The sequence below is a fragment of the Bidens hawaiensis genome, unplaced genomic scaffold, assembly GCF_021521415.1.
Source record: "Bidens hawaiensis isolate Kalapana, Puna unplaced genomic scaffold, B.hawaiensis_p1.1 tig00027767_1, whole genome shotgun sequence".
Lineage (NCBI taxonomy): Eukaryota > Viridiplantae > Streptophyta > Magnoliopsida > Asterales > Asteraceae > Bidens > Bidens hawaiensis.
The window spans coordinates 1-16,805 of NW_027494501.1; the positions used below are offsets into that span (position 1 = coordinate 1).

At 35.4% G+C, this 16,805-nt stretch overlaps 1 pseudogene; it reads left to right on the plus strand.

Moving 5' to 3' along the window:
• The first annotated feature begins 10,290 nt into the window (after positions 1 to 10,290).
• LOC143575865 (defensin-like protein 19 pseudogene) lies at positions 10,291 to 10,738 on the plus strand (annotated as a pseudogene).
• The last annotated feature ends 6,067 nt before the right edge of the window (positions 10,739 to 16,805 follow it).

The following is a 16,805-nucleotide window of genomic DNA, read 5'->3' on the forward strand; positions in this document are numbered from 1 at the left end:
GTATTTTTTGATGGAGTTTTGTTATAGGGTAAGCAACAATTTTCCAACGAAAAATGGTATTGTTGCTATTTGGTTGCAAGGTTATAGCTAAATTAGGGTTAGTTATTTTAGTTGGAAATTCGTTTGAGATTTATTGGAGCTACATATTGTAGGGAATTTTCGTAGGTAAATAAGTTTTTTTTTTCTAGCGGTGCTAAGCTTTGTGAGTTGCGAGTACTCGTCTTAGATGCGGAATACTCAGCTGCCTAGACCGATTATCTTTTACAACAATGATTATTATTTTTATTCAAATTTCTCATTTATTTTTAAAGACAGGAGAACAAATGTAAAATTTGAAGTTTCATATATAAATAACAACTAACAAGAACTATTTATATTATTTAAACTCGACTTTAATGATGTGAACAGAAATTGCGATCGTCAAAGGGAAGATATTGAAAAGCCTAGTAAAACTTGGTTTGGAGAATGCAAAGACTCAGACAAATGTGACAAGAAGTGCATAGAATGGGAGGGTGCAAAGCATGGGGCTTGTCATCAACGTGAAGCCAAATACATGTGTTTTTGCTACTTTGATTGTGACCCCAAGAAGAACCCGGGGCCACCAGCAAAGACTCCTCCATCCGCAGGCGGAGAAGGAGATGCACCACCTCCAGGTGTCCCTGCTCCACCAAATGGCGACCCTCCAGCAGGTGGTGAAGGAGGTGGGGCGCCTCCACCTGCTGAAGGAGGTGGGGCGGCTCCACCAGCTGAAGGAGGTGGGGCGCCTCCGCCAGCTGAAGGTGGTGACGGTGGGGCGCCTCCTGCTTAACCGAGAAAGGGTCATGTGTTGAGCATCGGGTCGAACTCATCCAGCATCCTCAAATATAAAACATTTATATTATTATGAATAAATAAAATAAAATAAATTGTAATTTGGTTTCGATGTATAATCAAACCACATGAGTTCAATAATAAGTATAATGAATTTGCTTCCAACTTACATTTGTATGACTATTTAATTAATCAATTATGTTATGACTACTTAATTAACCAATTGCGTTCGTATTTGTATAACTCGATCATGTTAATCATCAAACTCGAAATAATTACGTATTTACTTGGGTGAATTTTTATTGGCTATAAGAAAATTCTAGTTTCAAATATTATAAATGTGTTTTAATTAATGCACCTATAGATAAGCATGCTTAAGTGAGAACAATCAACGGCGCTTTAAGTAATGCTCAAATGTTACAAATCAATTCTAACAAATTAGTATACGGGGGTAAAGTTGGTATATTTTAATAGTGTACTCGAATCCTCCTATTAGAATAGAATTACAACAGCCCTGCAGTCAAAACCCCTGTATGGCTTCTTCTATTTCTCGATAAAGAGAAATATGACCAAGAGTAGTTCGAATATATATAAAGAATTTCTTTTTTTATAGTTCTTACTATTAGATAGCGTCCAACATGCATTTTTCAATAAAATCGATCCATTTAAAACATGATTCATGAACAAGTATATAATTATACAGTCGTATATTTGTGTTATATATTCAAATTTGAGGTTTAGAAGTTAAAAGAAAAGAAGAAGAAAAAAAGGTGAGTCAGATCAAATTGTAAATATGTCGTTTGTGTTGGGAGTAAGATACAAGTTTTAGATCTACACAACGTTAGAAGTAGGCATGTGCAAATCGGGTTCAAAGAACAAGAATACGAACTGGTGCCAAACAAAGTTTCATAAGCCCAGCAAAATTATTAGATTGAAGGTTGGTCATGATAGATCGTGTCTGAAGATTAAGTTTCACGCACTTTTATCTAACATGAATTCTTATATAAAACGTCAACTAAAAAACTTATGTTTTAGAATAGTGCCATTGTTTTGATTTTACATAATAATTCGAAAAGTATATAAGTTTGACAAGAATCACATATACAATTATGGAAATTTGTTTTTTAATACTTTTAACTTTCAGTCGTTGGTTGATACCACTTTCATTTTTTGATTGGTTACCTATCACTCCCATAATTCACCATATTTGTTTTTGGTACTTCCGAACATATCGAACTCTAACTCCGTTAATTTTCTTGTTGGCGTACGTGGCAATTTTAAGTTTTAACACATCTTCTTTGCTAACGTGGTATTTGTTTATGCTAACTGAACACTCATCATCATCATCATCATCATCATCATCATCATCATCATCATCATCTTCGTTGTCGTCTATCATCATCCCATGCATTCTCCTCTTTCTAGCCACAATTACTACCCACTACCTAAACCCACCATAACCACCACCACCACAATCCACCTTTCTTCTCCATTTCCACAACTTCAAAAACACACCCGTTTGTCTATCTAAACCAATAGCACACCTCAATCAGCACCATTGTGCTTTAAGAACACACATTTAAGTACACACATTTAAGTACAAACCTTAGCTGCCACCACCATCACCTAGCCATGACCACCTTCATCAACAACCCTATACACTGGAGTACCACCACCAAACGCCACTCCACATGAATTCACCATTGTCGCCACCTCCTGCAACTCGTGCTCACCACTACCAAATAGCCACCAACACCATCATCATCGTCAACATCATCATCGTACTCAGTAAATCCAACCAATAGCAAAGCTATGGTAGGGTCTGAGAATGGTAAGATGTAGACAGCCTTACCTCTACCCTTTAGGAATAGTGAGGCTGCTTCCGGTGAAACCCCCGGCTCAATAGTTGTTTTGCATCAAGCCTTGGACATAAGGCACATAACACTCAACCATCGGGACACCGACGATTGGTGCATGTATCATTGTCTTTCGGCTATCAACGCCACCACATGATGCCTGATTAACCTTCCGCAAGTTTTAACGTTATTTTCACGAGATTAGTAAAATAACGTCAAAATTAGTGCAATATCACTTTTATCCACCCAAGGGTTCACACACACACACACACCACATATATATATATATATATTATATGCGTGCACCGCAAGCAGGGCGATCTAACAGCCACCAACACCAAAACCCTAATTAAGAATCAATTCTCTATTCAATTCAGCTAATACAGCTAATATAGGGGTTCAACCCTAAATTAGGAATCGATTTGCAATGGCGAGGAAGAAGTAGATGGAAGTGGTCTCGTGGTGAAGGCGGCGTCTGTGGCATGGGTTTGTCCAGCACCAGATATGACGATGATAACTTCGTCCACCTGAGCAACTCCGATGTTGGTCAAATTAGGGCTTCAAATTAAGTGGCATACGGAATTAGGGCTTGAACACTTAGGTGTTGCGGGTGGTGGAGGTGGGGGGTAGCATGCCATAGATGATGGAGGTGGTTTACTTTTTATTATAATTATATGGAATTAGTTTTTTTAAAATGTATTTTCACATAAGCATTCCACGTGTGTTAAAAATGTCATGCCAACAAGAAAACTAATGGAGTTATGGTTCGTTAAGTTCATGAGTGCCAGAAACAAATAGGATGAAAGCTGGGCGTGTGGGTAGCAAATCGAAAGTTGGGATGGTATCAACCAACGAATCAAAGTTGAGAGTGTGAAAAACTATTTTTTTTTTGAACGGCGAGTGTGAAAAACTAATATCCCTTATAATTATTAAGGAGGGTATATTATTATTGTTATAAAATATGATTTAAATTTATTTACTTTCTAACTATTTTTTTTTTTATGATTGATTTAATTAGGTTTCTTTTCATTATCCTCGTAACGCTTGCTACCACGTCACTAATTAGCTTCGACATTGTATCTCCTTCAGTCGCATTTGTAGCTTCCGTCAACATAGCCGGATGTTGTTCCTCTTGTCGTAAATGCTATGACCTCAAATCCGTCATCGCCACTTGCTGCACCCAAATTATTTTTTCTTTCAGTTGTTTGTGTTTTTTATTCAAGATTGTATGTTCTTATTATGCTTACATATTTATTTACTTGTTCTAACCAAAGTGTTTGATTTCTTCTCGCTCTACATGGATATATGAGAGAAAATATTAGTTACGATTTATTATATGATTATCATAGATAGGAAGTATGATTTGGTTAAGTTTACTTGGCAATTATACGCATGTTAGTTATATAAATAACTTATCAATAATACATAAGACTTTACGAAGTTTTCATCATTTACAGAAATCACATCTTTAATGTACTTGTCAGGGCTTAGACCTCATATAGGGCTCGGCCGTCATCAAGGACGTGGTCTCGATAAGGCATAAATTGTTATATATATAAATTATATATAATATATGTTTTATACCTTTAATAGTGAATATGAGTAATAATGGCTAATAAAAAACACCAATAAGAGCCTAAAACTCTGAACAAATTTATTAAACAATCTAATAAAATGTTATCTGGTCTGACTCTAGTAATAAAATCAACCAGCAATGAACAATCTATATTGGGGAAAAACTTTATAATGGTCATTATTTGTCTTGGACACTTGAAATTTTGAAGGCGGCCATGATACTTATATAAGTTTCATCAACACGATACGACTAACACCCTAACTAAATACAACTATTAGATGTAAACAGGTTAATCTCAACTTGATTACATTGATTTAAAATTAACAAATAAGATAAACGGATAATAAGTTACGACACTAACTCATTCAAATAATAAAACAAAAACATAAAACGAGTCTTTTGATCTTAACTTTTTTAAATGTAAGTAATAGAAGAAAAGTTGGACTACAGTGACTATACATAGAAACTATTGCTGACTAAACAATTATCCAACGTCGTGGCAGCACAAGACTACATGCATGCTGCCGCTAATTTTGAATGTGCATTTGGTGTCACAAGTGTTGAAATTATAGGTTCTTGCTAGGATACATATCACATACATACTAAAACTACAGATACATACATTTAAAAGAAAAAGAATTTATCACGAGAGCTATTTACTCAACGTGGCATCATATGATTGGACCACGTTTAATTATTATTATTATTTTTGTTTTAAGTATCTAAAAATCGATCAATTAATGTCAATGTAATTTAAACCGATCTAATTCACGTCAATTCTTTGTCACAAATGTTCAGATTTTTACTAATCGAATAAACATTGTGTTTTAATATATATGTTACCTGTTGTAACATAAGCTATACGAGTATTCTGCTCGTTTTACTAATTCAATGTTGGGTACTTGGGTTTAGTTCCAGCACCGCAACGAATTAATTAACTGATATCACCCGAATTTGTATCGTTTTGATCATAAGGTATATATTTTTTTAACATGACTTTTTTATAAGTTATGAGTGTCGCTACTGTTATTTGCGTTTAGAGATTAATGTTTTCATTTAATTGTCGGTATCATAATAAACTTAATCCATAATTCCCTGTTGTAACACGATGGGTATTGCTAGTTATTTTAGAAAACCATACTAGTAATTATATGAAAGGGTTCACCATATATAACTATTTACATTTAGAAGTTTGAAATTGGCCCACTAAAAATGCAATATATAAAGTGGTGAAGATTGGATGAACACGTCTAAGGGTGGGAGTCAATAGTATAGGCACAAAAAATTCATAAATGAGGGAGCCACTCAAAATCTCTATGAAAACGGGTAAATTTTTACTACATATAAAAAATTTAGAGGAAAACAGGTAAACTTACACTACTGAGCAAAAAATGCAGGGGCAAACCACAATGATACTTGCCCATTGGTATCTTTTTAATGATTCCATCAGGATGCTACATCTGAATCAGTGATAGGTAGATTATGTTTACTAAAAATACACCTCTAAAGGGTAAGTTTTAGAAGTGATGGTGAAGCTTTAACGAAAAAGCAAGAGGGGGGCTTAATAAGAATAAAATTTTCTTACGAAAACGGGTAAATGTACACTACTGAACAAAAAAGCAAGGAGAAGAGCATGGACCCCTTGTTCTGGCCCCATAATGAATAAAAGGTTGGCAAGGGTTTCTAAATTAATTCAAACAAAAATGTATCCTTTGATTCACTAGTGATCGATGAAAAAATTGTAATCGATCGGTACTAAATTAAGCAGTCTAGCAACCAATTAAGAGCTTGTAGATTGAAATCTATTTATATGTTTCATAATCATATAAAGCCATGTCATTTTTACTCATTAAAAACTTATATTGTTTTTAAACGTACTATTTATCTAAAAATTCAATACTTTTTTTATTTGAACCACCCAGTATTTGAATGAGTCTTTTTGAGATGAATACTAGCTGTTTATACTGATTTTGACGCTCTAGACCAGAATAACTCAGAAAAAATATAATAAAAAATAATCTCATATTACCGTACCAGAAGCTAAATGCAATAAGTTACAAAGAATTACACTTAAAGTTAAGGTATAAAAATATTATTTTAATAGTTAGGATAATAATATTTGTTTCATTACCATTCACTAACATATATTTATTTTTTTATTATAATTCAGACCGTGTAGTTTATAGTTGTATATTCATTTTAAAATGGAATAAATATATCTAAAGAAATATGAAATTAGACTATTATATTTTAGTGTCATATATCTTGAAGCCCCTTCTTATCCTATAAATAGCCTCCATGATCATAACCTTCTCTTCACCAAAATCCCAACATTCTTGATAAGTTTCTTTTCTTTTGAAAAAATGGTAAACCGTTCGGTTGCTTTCTCGGCGTTCGTTCTTATCCTTTTCGTGCTGTCCATCTCAGGTTATAAAATTTGTATCCATCATTTGTTAAATATGATGGTTTTTTATAATTTTTATATATGTATTCTAACAAGTTGCAAATTGTATAGATATCGCAAGCGTGAGAGGAGAACTATGCGAGAAAGCTAGCAAGACATGGTCAGGCAACTGTGGTAACACGGGACATTGTGACAACCAATGTAAATCATCACGTTCGTAATGGGAAACACATGTGTTTCTGTTACTTTACCTGCAAAAAAGCAGAAAAACTTGCCCAACACAAATTTAACGCCGCTCAGGAGAAACTTAACGCCCAAAAGCTTGATCGCGATGCCAAGAAAGTGGTTCCGAATGTTGAGCATCCGTGAAAGGGCACTCGTGTACTTTAGATAAAAGTTCTTAAATTAAAAGGAGGAATAATGATAGAAAATGTTAATTGTCACGTTATTTGCTTCCTTAAAGAAGTATCATTTGGACGTTTTCTTGGTAGTGATATGTGTAATCAGGTGATGCTCTTATGCTTTCCATGCATAAGGGTTTGTTTTTAACTATGTGTAATAAAGTCAGGGCCTTTTTGTAATTTCACAGGGAAGAAGTATGACTTTTTATTAACCACCAACAAAATAATATTAAGAAAAAGAGAACCGGCAAGAAGCTAGGACACTTTTGTCTCCTCCCAGGGCCGGCCTAAGGGGGAGGCAGGGTTGTCGACGGTCACATGCCCGACATCCTGTTAGGCCTGGATTTTTTTAAAAAAAAATTATGTATTTTTATGAAAAACAAATATGTATAATCAATGTTTCAACACAATTACATATCCACTAGCTTGGTCTAGTGGCAAAGAAGTATGACCTTTAACTAAGAGGTTGTGGGTTCTAGTCTTATTTGATACATTTTTAAGTTTATTTTTATACAAAAGCTTTTTACACTACTCAAGTTATAACCATGTAAGCCCATTTAAAATAAAATTATTTAAACTTAACAAATGTTTCTTTTATTTAAAGCCCAAAAAAATTTTCGTCTTTGGGCCAAAAAAATTTCCGTCTTCTCAGAGCCGGGCTGTCTCCTCCACCAAACCTGCGACTTGAGTCGAATCCCCTTATGGAAGAAGTATGATAACAAGTTACTTTAATGAGAAATGAAGTATATAGTCTCTTCGATCTATTTAATGGTAAAATATTATATTACAAAAAACTTAACACACTGATATTTGATAACAAAAATATTACCAAACAAATCACTGAAGTTTACAACTTAATCAAATATATATAATACTAATATGTCTAATACTGAACAGAACGTGTAATACTACATGACTAGAGTAAACTGAACATATATATACTACTGAACTGATTAATACAACAATAGTATATTTATAAATAGGTCATATTAAAACCACGTCACTCACGGTTACATCGATTTAAAGGATATGCGTATACAATGAGACGTACAAGGATTGAATTTCGACCCGTTTGTGTAATTAAACTGAATATGTGATGTTGCAATTAGTTGGGATTAATGTGTAATTATAACGATTAAAAAAAGGTAAAGAAAATTTGGAAGCGAACATGTAAGTAAAATATTTAAGAACGGGATTTTGAGTTGTAGACAACATAGGCTTATAGTAACGTAGCATAAGCCTATGCCTACCCGAATTCCATACTATGAAGACTCTATACTATATGTGGGGCCTTATGACGGAGGTCTAAGTTGACCCACATCGTAGGCTATGTTGTAGTCGGTATATAGCCTACACTGGTTGGTTAAATTTGAGAATTTTCATGTTTTGAGTGGGAACGTGTGTAATTGTGTGTAATATATATCTATGATTATACACTTGTTATACTTATAACTAGTTTTATCAACCTAAGTGAAGCTCCGAAATGGTTTGAGGAAAGTTAAAGATCAAGTACGTGAGATTGGACATCAAAATACACATCTTCAAGTTGAACCTATATTTCTTGTAATTTCAAGTTGTTTTGGTCAAGTGTTATATATTTTCAGTTAATAAAACAAGTGTTTGTAGGTATTATGAGTTTATGTTTGATCGGTAGATTGTGTTGCTCAAAAGGAAAGAAAGTTTTATATTGCTAAAAAAAATAAGAAAATTTTAGGACCTATTTTTCGCTCTAAAATATAATAATTAAAGTATTTAAATTTTAGGATGTTACAAAGTGAAAGTAAATTGTTCTATAGTTTTGATTGTACAATTATATAAGTTTGATTAGCATCACAAGTTAAATGTTTTTCAGTGACCTAGTTTTATATCAATCTACTTATTCGGGATTGAAATGCACACACGTTATAATTCACCTGTCCAACTAAAATATATCAACCGCCACGATTGACACCCTATCTAAAACGACCCTGCTAAAACGCAATAATGTAAATATTAATATCGGTTAGTATTTTTAGCATTATAATCTTTGCAAGTTAATACTTTATCAACAGTTTCATTACGTTAAACGAGTAATAGATTCATTTTGATACATATTAAACAACGATATAACAAAACCGTAGTCCTAGGGTTAGTTATCTAGTATCAAAGACAAAATCTCTTAAACACATGCAGCGAATTTAAATTTCGATAAATGAAAAGATATGTGTTGGTCATGGTTGTTCAAATAAATTGTTGACCCTCGAGTCTTGTGATCTTTAGTTTTCTATTTATATAAGTTGTGGAAGAAAAGTTGGATTGGGCTGACTCTATATATATAGAAATTAGCGTTGACTAAATAATACAACGTCGTGGCAGCACTGAACTACGTGCATGCATACTATTACTAGTTTACTACCGCAAATGTTGAATTATTTTGTTCTTGCCAAAAGATTTGACTTCCATGCACACATTACGACATATGAAATACATGCACTTGCGTACTTACTATTTTTGTGTACTTACTATTTTTAGACATTTATAGATGTATCATATATCATATATGTTTATTTTTTACTTTTTACTCATACAAATTCATGAGTTAATTTTATCTTTTCACTCTATACAATTATAAGTATTTGCTTATTCGTATAGCAAGTTAATTACAAGGTGTATACGTGATGAGTGTGATTGTGTGAGTGAGTAGCGTCACGTAGTCGTTACATGTTTCTTGATAGAAATAACATAAAACTCAGGATTAGGGTTGTATTCAAGATGCTCCTAAGGAATTGATCTATGGTTGATTGCGTATTTTTATATTAACTGCTAAAATTTATGTTCCGACAAAACTGAATCAAATGAGCGAAAACGATAATATGATTCGTATTCTTTTTAGTATTACCTTAATCTAAAATTTAAATACTTAATAAATGCTTACAAACAATAAGAATTGACACAAAATGTATATACATGAAGTTTTACATGACATAGTTGAAGTGAGTAAAAATATTACTTAAAAAAATAAGTTGTGATAAATATATTTGTGTTCTCACCAGTGACCAGTATATGTTGTATTTCTTTATCATAATTCAAATCTAGTATATAGTTATATATTTTCATTTTAGCTAAAAAAAATGTTTAAAAAACACCATTATCTTATAGTGTAGTTATCTTGAAACTCCTTCTTCTCCTATAAATAACCTCCATGATCATAACCTTCTCTTCACCAAAACCACAACATTCTTGAGTTCCTTTTGCATTAGAAAAATGGTGAGCAAATCAGTTGCTTTCTCCGCGTTAGTTCTAATTCTTTTCGTGCTTGCAATCTCAGGTTAACAATAGTTTTTATCTATCATTTGTTGAATATGATGTTTTTTAAATTCTTTAATGGTTTTTTCACTTTTATATGTTCTAACATGCAAAACATGTAGATATCGCAAGCGTGAGAGGAGAACTATGCGAGAGAGCTAGCAAGACATGGTCAGGCAACTGTGGTAACACAGGACACTGCGACAAACAATGTCAATCATGGGAGGGTGCGGCCCATGGAGCGTGTCATGTTCGTAATGGGAAACACATGTGTTTTTGTTACTTTAATTGTCCAAAAGCCGAAAAGCTTGCCCAAGACAAACTTAAAGCCGCTCAAGAGAAAGTTAATGCGCAAAAGCTTGATCGCGATGCCAAGAAAGTGGTTCCGAATGTTGAGCATCCATGAAAGGGTCGATTTCTTTAAATAGAAAGGCTTAAGGATATGATTATGAATAAAAATAAAGAGTATTATGTTGTCATTAGGGTAGTTTCTTAGTAATAAAATGTGTAATAAGGTGGTGCTTTTATGCTTTCAATCCGGGTGTTTGAACTTCCAAATAATAAAAATTAAGTCGTTTGGATCACCGTCTTAAGTAAATAATTTTCATCGTCTTAAGTTAATAATTTACATAAAAATGAAAGATGCGTGACTTAATTGCAACACTTTTAACCTAATTGAACGTTTTTATCTCACCATATTGTCTTGCCTTTGTACGAGTATTCATAAGCGTTGGCTTTAGGTAAGAGTTTTTCTTATATCAAAATACGAGTGTATTTTGATAAGATGAATTTAGTCAGTAACGCGTTTGTAAAAAATAAAAGAAAAATAAAATAGTAGCGTAACGGTCAAAATCACAAGAAACATAATCCAGCCGTCACAATACTACTCGTCAAGAAACCCATAAGACTCGAACCAAATATTATTATTATTATTATTATTATCCTTCAAATTGATCTTGAAATCGACTAATATCTTCACTAGAGGTAACAATCTTCCACACCCACTTCTTCAATTTAACTAATTTCCAATTTAACAATCTTCACTAGAGGTAACAATCTTCCACACCCAGTTCAAAAGGGGTTGCGGCGCAGCTTGTTGCCCGTTTGCCTGCCACTTTATTGTAATCATTTTATAGTAAATTATATAAAACTTCGAATGTAATCAAAAAAAAAAAAAATATTCTTTAGGCTGAGGGGTGTGGAGCGCTAGAAAGGGCGCAAGAGGCCAGCCGCTCGCGCCCCGGGGCGCGAGCACCACACCACCGAGGCGCGAGAGGGGCGCGAGCGCGGAAAAAGAGGCAGGCGCAAGGGGGTTCGCGGGACCTGTGTGGCGTTAGGGCTTGGGGAATGGTGAAAAGAGCCGTTGGATACCTTTAAATGAGCCGTTGGCTCTTTAATTTAAAAAAAAAAAAAAATTTCTACTCCTATATATTACCCATTTTATACAACACTAACACAACTTCAAAAAAACCCAAACTTACCCATTTCTTTATACAACACTTCCTATATATTACCCATTTCTTTCAAACTTTTTTAAAAAACCTTTACAAAATCCTATATAATACCCCTAAATCAACCCATTTTTACCATATCAAACACAACTTCAATCTCCAAACAACCCATCGTCCCATTTTTTTAAAAAAAATAATGTCGTCGTACTCGTCTGATTCCGACTCCTCCAAAGAGGATGATTTGCTTCTTCATGTAGGGGGAGTTTTGACCGCAACCGTGGTCAATCTCTTGCAAAATCAAGCCCATCAACCCCGACTCCTGAGGGTTAGAGCACCACCTCGTGATCGTGATCGATCGGGTGCTAACGATACTTTGATGAGGCATTATTTTAGCCCTCAACCGGTATACGCGGAGTCGGATTTTCGAACTCGTTTTCGAATGAGCAGGCAATTGTTCACGCGTATAGCGAGTGATTTATTGGCACGGTATCCCTTTTTCCAACAAAGGGATGATGCTAGGGGTCTTCCCGGTTTTACCCCTCTTCAAAAATGCACGGCTGCTATCCGTCAATTAGCGTACGGCATCTCGTCGGACGCTTTGGATGAGTATTTACAGATGTCGAAAAGGGTTGCACGTGAATCCCTTCATTTTTTCTGCCAAGGTAAAAAACATTAATTTTACTTTTTATTAAATATTTATTACATTTTTTAATATATATTGTACGTAGGAGTCATATCGACTTACGCTCGGAGATATCTGCGTAAACCTACAACGTATGACATCCAACGCATATATGAGGTGCACGCAGAAAAACATGGTTTTCCTGGGATGCTAGGTACATCGATTGTACGCATGTTGGATGGGCTATGTGTCCAACGGCCTGGCGAGGTCAGTTCCACCGTGGTGATCATGAAGGGCCGACCCTCATACTTGAGGCGGCGGTGTCACAGGATCTTTGGTTTTGGCATGCTTTTTTTGGTGTTGCTGGGTCAAATAACGACCTTAATGTTATCGATCAGTCACATTTGATCAACGACCTTATCGACGGGGTTGAACCACCTCAATCTTTTCTTGCAAATGAAGAACTCTTCAAGTACGGGTACTATCTGGTCGATGGTATTTACAACGAATGGGCTGTGTTAGTTCAAGCTTTTACAGATCCAGTCGCCGACAAACGGAAGTATTTTACGAAGAAGCAAGAGTCTGCTAGAAAAGATATTGAAAGAGCTTTTGGAGCTATAAAAAAACAATATTATGTTCTGGCGAACCCGATACGTTATTGGACTCGGGAGAGGATAATGGACGTCGTCTACACGTGTCTTATCCTACACAACATGACGTTAGAAGACGAGGGCAAAGCTATATGCCAAAACTACCAAGGTGACATTCCGCCACAACCGTCCACAATCAGTGATCAACAAAAACTTCATAACATAGCAAATATCAAGAGCCGTGAGATACACGGGGAGCTTCGACATGAGTTGGTTGAACATTTGTGGGCGAGGCGACCAGATGATCTTGTATTAGATTAGTTTTACTATTAAATATTATTGTTTGTTTAATTTTTAGTATGTTTTTTTTTATTATGAATTTTCAAAAAAATGTGTGTTTTTTAAATAATTTTTGAGTTTTTTTAATAATACGTTTTTTTACTACATTTATAAAAAAATAAAAAAAAAACCGCTCGCGCCCCCTCTCGCGCCCCTCCACACCATGTCCCGGGGCGCGAGCACCACTACCAACACCCATCTTATCAAGTTTCTCTCTCTGCCACACGTCACAATATTATTGGCTGGCGCCCCCACTCGCGCCCCCTCTCGCGCCCCCCACACCCCTCAGCCTTATATCAATTGTAACCTCAAACTGTCACAATATTATTATTAATTTGAAGTTTATGGGTGTAATTGTTTAGATCTGGTTGTGGGTTGTGTTTAATTTGGTTGGATTTCAATTGGGTTTTAATTTGTTTGGTTGATTGATGATGTTGTGTTGTTGATTGTTGGTGAATCTTGATGAGTTAGTTATAAACGGTGAATGGGTTGGTAGTGTATAATGCGAGTTTTCAGAGTTTTCGTAACCGGGGTTTTGAAAATTTGGGGGTTTTTGAGTTGTATGTTTACTTGGATTGTGTTCTGGTGGAAGCGCGGCCTCGTTTTGACTTATGAGAGCTTAGTCTCGAGTTTGGCTAGTTTCGAGATTTTTTTGTAAAGCTCGAGCTTTGGCTCGTGAGTCTTTTTTTATTAAGCTCGAGTTGAGCTCGTGGGTTGTTTTTTCAAACTCGAGCTTGGCTCATTTCGGCTTAAGAGAGTTCGAGCTTGAGTTCAGCTCGTTTTAAGCTCTGTTTTATAAAGCTCAAGCTCGGCTCATGAGTTCTTTTTTTTAAGCTTGAGGTGAGCTTGTGAGTCGATTTTCCAGCTCGAGCTTGGCCCATTTCAACTTAAGAGAGTTCAAGCTTGAGCTCAGCTTGTTTCAAGCTCTGTTTATAAAGCTTGAGCTCAAGCTCGGATCATGAGTTCTTTTGTTAAGCTCGAGGTGAGCTCGTGGGTCGTTTTTTCAAGCTCGAGCTTGGCTCAGTTCGGCTTAAGAGAGCTCGAGCTCGGTTCAAGTTCTGTTTATAAAGCTCGAGCTCAAGCTCGGCTCATGAGTCCTTTTTTTAAGCTTAAGCTGAGACGTGGGTCGTTTTTTCAAGCTCGAGCTTGGCTCATTTCAACTTAAGAGAGCTCGAGCTCGTTTCAAGCTCTGTTTATAAAGCTCGAGCTCAAGCTCGGCTCATGAGTCTTTTTTTTAAGCTCGAGCTGAGCTCGTGGGTCGTTTTTTTAAGCTCGATCTTGGCTCATTTCGGCTTAAGAGAGCTCGAGCTCGGTTCAAGTTTTGTTTATAAAGCTCAAACTGAAGCTCGGCTCATTCCAGACTCTGTTTCCAAATTATTTTTAAATATGTGTTTGTTTAGATCTGGTTGTGGGTTGTGTTAGTTGTGATTTGGGTTTTGTTTTGTTTGGTTGATGAATTAGTTTTATATGGTGAATAAGGTTTTTGAAAATTTGGTGGTTTTTTATATTATCTGGTTACTTGGATGGGTTTTCGGGTGTTAACGAGCTGAGCCGAGTTCGAGATTGGCTTGTTTTGACTTTCGAGAGAGTTCAATCTTGATTCTCGAGCTCGGCTTGTTTTGGGTTTTTTTAAAGCTCGAGCCTGTCTCGTGAGTTCTTTTATTTTGAAGCCCAAACTCTATTTTAAAAACTCGAGCTCAGCTCATTTGAGCTCTGTTTTTTAAATCTCGTGCTCAGCCCATGAGTCGTTTTTTGAAGCTCTAGCTCGGCATATTTTGGCTTATGGGAGCTCGAGCTTGGCTAGTTTCAGGCTCTGTTTCTAAAGCTCGTGCTCGGCTTGTTTTGACTTTCAAGAGTTTAATATTGATTCTCGAGCTCTATTGTTTTGGGTTTTTTTTAAAGCTCGAGCTTGTCTCGTGAGTCTTTTTATTGAAGCTCGAACTCTGTTTTAAAAGCTCGAGCTTGGCTCATTTTGACTTATGAGTGCTCGAGCTTGGCTCGTTTGAGCTCTGGCTTTTAAAGCTCGAGCTCAGCTCGTGAGGTCGTTTTTTGAAGCTCTAGCTCGGCTCATTTTGACTTATCAGAGCTCGAGCTTGGCTCATTTCAAGCTCTGTTTCTAAAGCTTGAGCTTGGCTCATTTGTTATTTATTAATTAGTTTATATACTTTTTATATATTATTTTTATATATTTTGAGTTAGTTATGAATGATGAATGAGTCGCCAGTGTTTGTAGTTAGTGATTGGTTGTTAGTTACATATAAGTGTAATGTGTGTTATTGTAACCCAAGGTTTTTGAAAATTTGGGGTTTTTTATAATATCCGGTTACTTGGATAGGTTTTCGGGTGTAAACGAGCTGAGCCAAAATCAATCTCAATTTTCAAGCTCGGCCTGTTTTTTGAGCTCTGTTTTTAAATCTTGAGCTTGGCTCGTGAGTCCTTTATTTTTTAAGCTTGAGCTTGGCTCGTGAGTCGTTTTTTCAAGATTGAGCTCAGCTCATTTCGACTTATGAGAGCTTTATTTGGAACTCGGGCTCGGCTCATTTTAAGCGTTTTATCATCTGATCTCAATTTGCTCACGAGAGGCTCAACTCGACTCGTTTGCATCCTTATGTGTTTCTGATTTCTAGGGTTTTGGAGTCTAATGCCTGTTTTTTTCTAAATTATTTACTTATTTGGATTGTGTTCTTGATTTCTAGGATTTTAAGGTTAAATATCCATGGAAGGTATTGGAACTGGTAACGGTAACGGTGCATCGGCAGCAACATTGGATCAATGGAGGCAATATACGAGGCTGTTTCAGTACTATTTGGATAAAACGACTCCACACGCAACATATAGGTGGATCGGGACTGCAGCATTAGGAGTTTTGTTTGTGTTGCGTATTATTTATGTTCAAGGGTTCTACATTGTTACCTATGGTCTGGGAATCTACATACTTAATTTGCTGATCGGGTTTTTTACACCACTGGTTGACCCTGAAGTTGACCCGACTGATGGTCCGCTGCTACCTACAAAAGGGTCTGATGAGTTTAAACCGTTCATTCGGCGTCTGCCCGAGTTTAAGTTCTGGTAATTACTTAAAGCTTTCGCATAACAATTAATATATCAAAGTCCTGTTATTTTAACTAGGATTAATTACATATATATCTTTATAAAATTTCAAAATTTCATATATATCTTTATTGTTTTCGTAGTATCATGTTTAACTTTTAAAAACACGAAAAGATTGTATTTTTTAATTCCGTGATAATAAAATACAGTAACTTATAACAGTTGTTTTGTTGAATTAACAAAAAAGAAAACAATGCTATAGGCTGTTAAAAAAGTGTGAAATGTCTATAATGCCCCTAACTTTAAAGCTGTTTGTCACGTCTAAAGTTGTAAAATGACCGAAACGCCCTTGAGTAAACTCAAATAGTTTTCGACGGACTTTTAGAGTTGATTCTTTTGAGTAGAATTATGGTAATTTTT